Raw genomic sequence first — 7491 nt, forward strand, 5'->3', positions numbered from 1 at the left:
GAAGTAGCCCCACTAGAGCCCTCCCTCCCTCTCATTCTTTCTCTCTCTCTCTCTCTCTTTTGTCTTTTCTTCTATTTATTTGCCTTCTGCTGTCTGTCCTTTCCTGCTCTCGTTTAAAAACCAGCCGCAGCAAACGTGCGTTCCCATGATGAAAATTATTGTAAAAGATAGATTTGTTTTCCTCTTAAATTTCGAAGCATTTTCAGATTCATGAAAAGATCATCAATCAGTGCAGTATTTCAGACAGACTTCTGGTCCGTGAGGACGAGGAATCCAGCACAGATCCACAGAACTCCAACTGCCATCTTTGATGGTTCCTTCTCAGTCTGTAGGGTGGAGAGATCCTCCTGAGTCAACGAGCCCTTTTAGGATCCACCTCCATTTATGGATGGAATTTATACAGCATCCACTCACCAGTGGAGTCTGATATTCAACAATAAAGATTCCCAAGTCACCGTCCAACACTGGCTGGAGCAGCAGAGCTGGCAAAATGTCATCTTTTCTGTCATTGTTTCAAAATGTCCTCACTAAGATGGTTATTAATTCCTCATTCTCAGCTGCTGCAGCCTTGAAAGAAAACCTTTGACTGGTGGCTCTAACAAAGATCAGATGTTGTCTCCTCTAGAACATCAAAATGATAACAATAAAGTTAAGAATAAAGATAATTTGGTGAATTTCAGTCTCCTACAAATGTGTGTGAATGTGGTTGTTGTGGCCGAGTGGTGAAGGCGATGGACTTGAAATCCATTGGGGTCTCCCTGTGTAGGTTCGAGTCCTGCCAACAACGTTCAACTGTTGATGGTCCATATCAGACCTCTTCCCCTACTTTGTGCTCCAGTTGTCTCCTCATCAGGCACCACAGGATCCAGGAGTCAAAGCAAATCATGAGTGACTTTAAAAATGGCCATCAAACACAAAATAAAGCTTGGAATAAGTTTCAAATTTAATTTTATGTTGACATGTTTCATCCATTTCACCTCCACACTGTCCTTCATCACAGCATTTAACATCAGGACTGCTCCCAGATCAGCTCCAAGATCAGAGATCAAAGACTGAAGCAGGAGATCAATGCTCAGAACCCCGAGATCAAAGACTGAATTCAGAGATCAAACACAGAATTCAGAGATCAAACACAGAATTCAGAGATCAAACACATAACCTATGGAGGCGACCCCCCCCCCCAACAGTTTCCATTTCAGTCAAATCAATTTTATTTTTTTAGTGCCAAATCACAACAAAAGTGATCTCATGACACTGTACAAGTAGAGCAGGTCCAGCACCTCAGTCCTTCCATCAGTTAACACCCAACAATTCTCCATCAGCAAGCACATCCTGCAACAGTAGTGACTAAAACCTTCTTTTAACAGGCAGGAATGTAGACCAGATCCAGGATCAGTGGGAACTGATGTCTGCTTTGACCCCCTGGTGAAAGAATATGTCCTGTCTTGTCTCCTGTCTTCCTCCAGAAAGGTGGCAACCTGACAGCAAACAAACCCATCCTCTGAACTAGGAGTCTCAGTTGAGGCTCCATCTGAAACCAAAGACTTTGGATGAATGACTATCAACCTCCATTCTTTGTTGGACTAAACATTCATTAGTTAGCAGTTTGCTAAGCTACCTGTGGTCAAACCTGCAGCTGATGGAACACAGTAAGAGCAGGCTAGCTAACATTCAGGTTTGATTTATGAATGGAAAGAACCAGAGACAAATAGAATGACATCATCAATACAAAACCTGGTGTTACAAAGGTGAGGTGAACAATTTTAACAGTCAATCCCAAATTTAGGCCTGAAGTTAGAAAATAATATTAGCTAGTTAGCAACGTTAGCGTATTCTGCCCAAGTAGAAAACATGATTTGTTTATCTGGATGAAATAAAAATGGATGAAAACGTCCAGAACTTCCCTCCCAAATCTGATTTCTTCAACTGAAAGAACTCTAACATTTCTAGATTCATTCCCTCCAGTAAGGTCTTATTTCCAGCTCTGCTCTCCCTCCACTACTGTTCAGTGTAGTATTTATTTTACTGACTACTTCATTGACAGGTGGTACAAATGTCTGGTGTTTCCTGAACTTAACTGAGTGCTGCTCAGTAAAGTTGCCATGACTTGAGATTCTCTTCCTGCTGGGTCCATTTCAACATTCTTATCCTTCCTAGCACTGGAGATAAAGTATCAGTCAGGGCTGTACTTGATTAATACTGCATATAGTACACATCAGTCACTGCCATTACACAGTGGAATGGTAGTTGAAGTACTGTTTAGCAGCAAGCTGAAAACTGTTGTGGTCTTTGACAGTTCTCTTGTTTCTGAATGAAAATCCTGTGAAGGAGAATCATGGAGACATCCTAAAAATGGCTGAGGTCTCTGAGCTGCAGCAGGTCTGAGCTGCTTTTGATGCCCAGATGATGAGGAGGCAGTGAATGGTGGGTTTGGTGGAGCTGGAAAAAGGCTGCAGGTGGTGAGGGGTCTGCTGGTGTCAGGACCTGAGTCGTTGGGTCACAGTCCAAATCCATCTTTGTCGTCATGACAGCTGGACTGCCACAACATTCTGAGGATGATAGTGGCCTGGGTCTGTCCCTGACTCAAGATGTTTTGTGTCTGACCTGAGCAACAGACTGCAACGTGGTAAGTACAGCCTAAACATTTGCACAATAGAAGTCAATTGTCTCCCTCCTTTAATCCACTCTCAGGTATCCACTATACATTACAGGAGAGTTTGATGGCCTTCTGCTGGGTGACAGGGGTTCCCCATGCCAACGCAGGCTGCTGACCCCTTACCCGCACCCTGAACCAGGCCCCCAACAGAACTTCAACTGGGCTCACTGCAGGACCAGAGCCCGGGTGGAGATGACCATAGGCCTGCTAAAAGCCCGTTTCCAGTGCCTACGTCACCTCAGGGTGTCCCCTGAGAGGGCCTGTGATATTCTTGTGGCATGTGTTCTTCATAACATTGCCACTATGAGAGGAGAGCAACACCCTGCCCTACAAATGGAAGAGCCTGATGACGACCCCATCCACCTGCCAGCTATCCAGGACAGCAGAGCCGTCAGAGACACCATATATCAGAATCACTTTGGCATTTAATTAGCAATCATCCTCCCCACCACAGTCCAATAAAGGAACAATACACATTTCATTTGGTCTTCTTTATTTCCTAGCAATCAAAAAGCTCGTTCAGTTCACGTTCCACTAGTTAACATATTCACCTGGAGCCATGCACCCCCCTCTAACTTGGGCTCCAGTCGTTCTGTTTCCAGATCTGCTTTCCTAATCTGGCGGTCCAAGGACTGCATTTCTTTGTCACTTTTTTACATTTTTCTCAGCAGGTGGACTCTGTAAAGTTCCTTTACTGGTAACTGAGAACATGAGGATTAGACAGTTGGACATGAATCTGTTGACTGAACATCTCACTGTGTCAGTGTGTGCACTGGAGGTCGAGGGACCCTCCTGCCCAGCCATGCTCTGTTAAAGAGGACAAGACTGTCTTCATACTTCAGTGTAGGCTGATGTCTCTATATTCCACCAGAATGGTAAGAAATATGAATGGAGGAAGAATCAGGAATGTATCAAGATGTGACTTCTACAGACCTTTCTGGGTCCCCCACTGTAAAGGCAGCAGACAGCGTTTGTCCATCCTCTTCGTCCTGGAGGAGAGATGTTTCAGTGACTTGAAATAACATTGAGAAAATCTTTGAAGAATTTACTGACAGTGACTGTGTCTGTTGTGGCACAAGGCAAATGGCACCAGCAGAGTCTGTTGGGAAATAAAGTCATGGGTGCATATATATATACATATAAATATACATATATATATATATATATATATATATACATATATATATATATATAGATAGATAGATAGATATATAGATATACATATATATATATAAATATACATATATATATATATATACATACATATATATACATACATACATATATATACATACATATATAAATACATATATATACATACATACATACATATATATATATATATATATATATATATATATATATATATATATATATCGAGCCATATTACATTTTATGACGAAACTGGTGTCTTGGGAGTTGGGTTCTAAGGATGAACTCCCTCAGCCACTGGCCTTCCTAAACTCTGGCTCCTGTGCCTCTGTTAGAGGCGGTGGTGCTGGACCACCACCCGTTTTACGGGCGTCTGCCTTCTTTCTGTTGGCTGAGCAGAAGTCTGTGTTAGTTTAAATAGGCTGACTTATTTAACAGGACATGATATTGATGAAGACATTTGTGTATGAAACCATCATTGTGTTGGTGATCAAACAACTATTGTACAGTCAAACAGCCACTTAATATTTACTTTACAATGCAGAACCTGGGGTACCCCTGAGGTGGTCTGACCTGTTTGAATCATGTTTAATGCTTCATTTTAAGTTGCTGCCAAGTGTGTTTCTCCCCCGCAGTATTGCATCTAAATGATGTAAATTAATGCACTACCATGTAAGCAGCTTCCTCTGTTATAATCATGATTGCTAAGGACTACATTTAAACTCACACATTGACCCGAGCAGCAAAGTTCCTCCACGCCATCTCTCTCTCTTTTGCAGCTGCAGCGGTGTTGCACTTCTTTTTAACGCGTGTTGGAACTCTTCACATGATCGCATCAAGATTTCCAACTGCACTGACGTGAAAAACGAAGCTCTCCTCTTCTCCGTCGCCATGGTGACTCGGTGGATCGGGGCTCTATTTATGCTGGCTTTTTAGAGTTGTTGTGATCGCGCTTTACCCCAGGTGGACCTACTCAGAGTTGATCAAACTGATTCAAATCCGCTGTTCTGAAACCGAAAACTCAGAGTTTTCTATCTCAGGGAAGATCAACTCAGAGATCAGGATGAAACTCAGGGTTTGATGAACCTGCTTTGTGAAACGGGCCCCTGAAGTCCCAGTCTTCAAGAGTTTCTCCCCAAACTGTCAACCTGCTGTGACTCATAGGACAGCTGACACACAAACACCTGTTAAAATGACTCAACATTTCAAATGCTTTTATTGTGAAGCCCTGGATGGAACACATTTCCATGAAAATGCTGCTTTTATTGTGAGGCTTGGCCTCCAAATCAGTCCACACATTCAACTCTGATGTCATCAGATCAGAAGGTGGCAGTGTTGTGTCTGTTTGTGTGTCTCTGGTTCCTCTTCCTGCCTCTGCTGTCTTCTTTCAGGTCTTCTTGATGGTCCGGCTTCTTCTCCTCCATTGAGGGGTTGCTCTCACCGAGTGGAAGCCTTGTAAACCTGGTGATTCCAAGATGGCTGCTGCATTCATTCCTTGTTACTGTTATGGTGTTGATTCACTCCACGCCCACATTGTTGTGCTGATTAGAGAAAAAGGTTATGTTTCCATCCAAGTGTCCTGCATAACTCTCAGCTAGTAACTTAACATAAGAGGTAACTTGGTGTGCAGAGTAGAAAATACTTGAAGTGAGAAAATACTTGAAGTGGGAAGACTGAGAATACTTCAATATGTGAGCCTGTGTACTTGAGCTTTGGCCTTGTTTCAGTGTCAGGAACCAATCAGAGCAGCCTCCTCCTGACTAAACAGCTCTACTCATCAAGCCCCTGACCCCAGACTCTTCTTGGTGAACTGATCAGAGATCAGATTAGTAGAGAAGCAGTGACACAAAGGGAAACTTCCTCATTCCTGAACGCAGCTCCATCAAACAGAGCAATGCTAACTGTTCACCTGCAGTGTTGTTCAAGAGGGGTGGAGAGAGCAGGGAGGAAGAGAGGTGGAGAGAAGAGCACGGGGTCTCCATCCAGGGATCTGCTGTTATTTTCTCAGCCCCCCTCCTCCCTTCCTTCCTGCTCACACACTTTGTCACGTGGACACGTGTTATTTGTAAATGGAAAGCTGCCAGAGATCAAAAGGGCTGAGTTTTCTCTCCAGTTTGACGGCCAAATTTGGTCAAATAATTGGAGATGAAGAGGAAGAGAGCTTTGTATCGTCCACGTTTGTGAGGAAGATCTTTTCATGCCATCACTGAGGAATCGCTCTCTTGATTTCTTTTGTTTTTGAAAGAAAGATATGGTCAGTTCCAAAAATTGGATCATTGTGATTGACAGGACCAGGCTCAGACACAGGACAGAAGCAGGGTTCACGGCAAGGGACGTTGATGTTCTTGTACTCCGAGCAGAGAAACCAAACGGCTGCAAACGTATCCACTAAATCTAGACTATCGGATAAAACTTTCAAAAACTCTCAGAGGCCGAAGAACACAAGACAGGCACGGTTGCATTAACAAGGTAGAGGCTGTGGCAGGAACTGTGCATCAACGGGCTGGAGTGAGTACACAAGGACGAGACAGGAGTGAAGGGTGGATGAGGCGTCATGAAGCCTGTGGACGCCATGACACTGTGTTACTGTCACTGAATACTGACACCTGCTGGACTGTAAACTTCCCTGCAGGCTTGACAGACTGAACTGACACTGATTTGATGACCCGTGAACACAATGAGATCATTGAAGTCTTTGTGTTCATACTGGATCGTTCCATGTCTTTGAACAATGGGACCATGATGTGAAAGTCTCAGTGAAAGTGATGGGAATGAGGACGCTTGGTTTTTACAATTTTTTATTAAAAAAAAGTTTTACCAACGTTTTCAAATCAAGTCTGTTGGGTTTCTTGAAGCGATTTCTCCTGCCGTGGAGCTCCAACAGACGCGCGAACCAGAGGGAGGAAACCACAGCGTTTCACTGCTTTACATTTAGAATCTCACGCCAAGCCGGAGAAGCAGGTCCTGAATCAGTCACGTGGTCACTGCCGGCTGAAGAGGCTTTGGACGTCACCACATATGTCATCGATACGCGCTTCACAAAATGACAAGAAGACGTGGGAAGCTTTGAACACAACAAGGAAAGAAGGAGAAGTCCGTGAACCCCCGGCCTCGGTCTTTGTCTCCTGAAGGCTGAGTGGCGCCGGTAGAACCTCAACATGTGCGCCGCGCAGCTACTGCGGGTGTCGGTCCAGGAGTGGATCCTCGCCGCCGCTGAAGACTTCCTGCTGCAGCTGGGAGAAGGAGACTCAGCGGCTGGAGTCCCGGTGCTGAGAGCGCTGCTCACCGAGCGGCTGGCGGCGGCCGCGGAGCAGATCGTGGCTCTGCTGGAGGAAACCGTGGCGGAGTACGAGCGGGAGAACCGCCGGCAGAGGTTGCTGCTCGATGCCGTGCTGAAGCCCCGAGTCAGGCTGGACAGAGCAGGTGAGTCCCCCGGACCTGCTGGGCCCCTCATTCCTGGGTCCTGTTAAGAAGCCCTGCCTTAACAATCAGTAGCAGCGTGTTACCATTGAACTGAACCACAACAACACCTCGCCTGAATGACGTTCACACTGGATCACCAACTGCTGCTAACTTGTGGACCAGAATGTGAACCAGGCTCCTGCTGCATTGTTACCAACATAAAGGGAAGTTTTAGGAACTCAGGAAACAAAGTCGACCTGAAACAATTGGTTTATTTCCTG

The 7491-nt window shown here is 44.8% G+C and overlaps 1 non-coding gene across 1 annotated transcript; it reads left to right on the top strand.

The window, feature by feature from the left end:
* Positions 1–705: 705 nt before the first annotated feature.
* trnas-uga (transfer RNA serine (anticodon UGA)) lies at positions 706–787 on the top strand. The gene has a single exon. It is a non-coding gene; the product is annotated as a tRNA-Ser (tRNA).
* The last annotated feature ends 6704 nt before the right edge of the window (positions 788–7491 follow it).

The sequence above is a fragment of the Aulostomus chinensis genome, chromosome 1, assembly GCF_037954235.1.
Source record: "Aulostomus chinensis isolate RoL2024-O1b breed Wild chromosome 1, RoL_Achi_v1.0, whole genome shotgun sequence".
In the NCBI taxonomy this organism is placed as follows: Eukaryota; Metazoa; Chordata; class Actinopteri; order Syngnathiformes; family Aulostomidae; genus Aulostomus; species Aulostomus chinensis.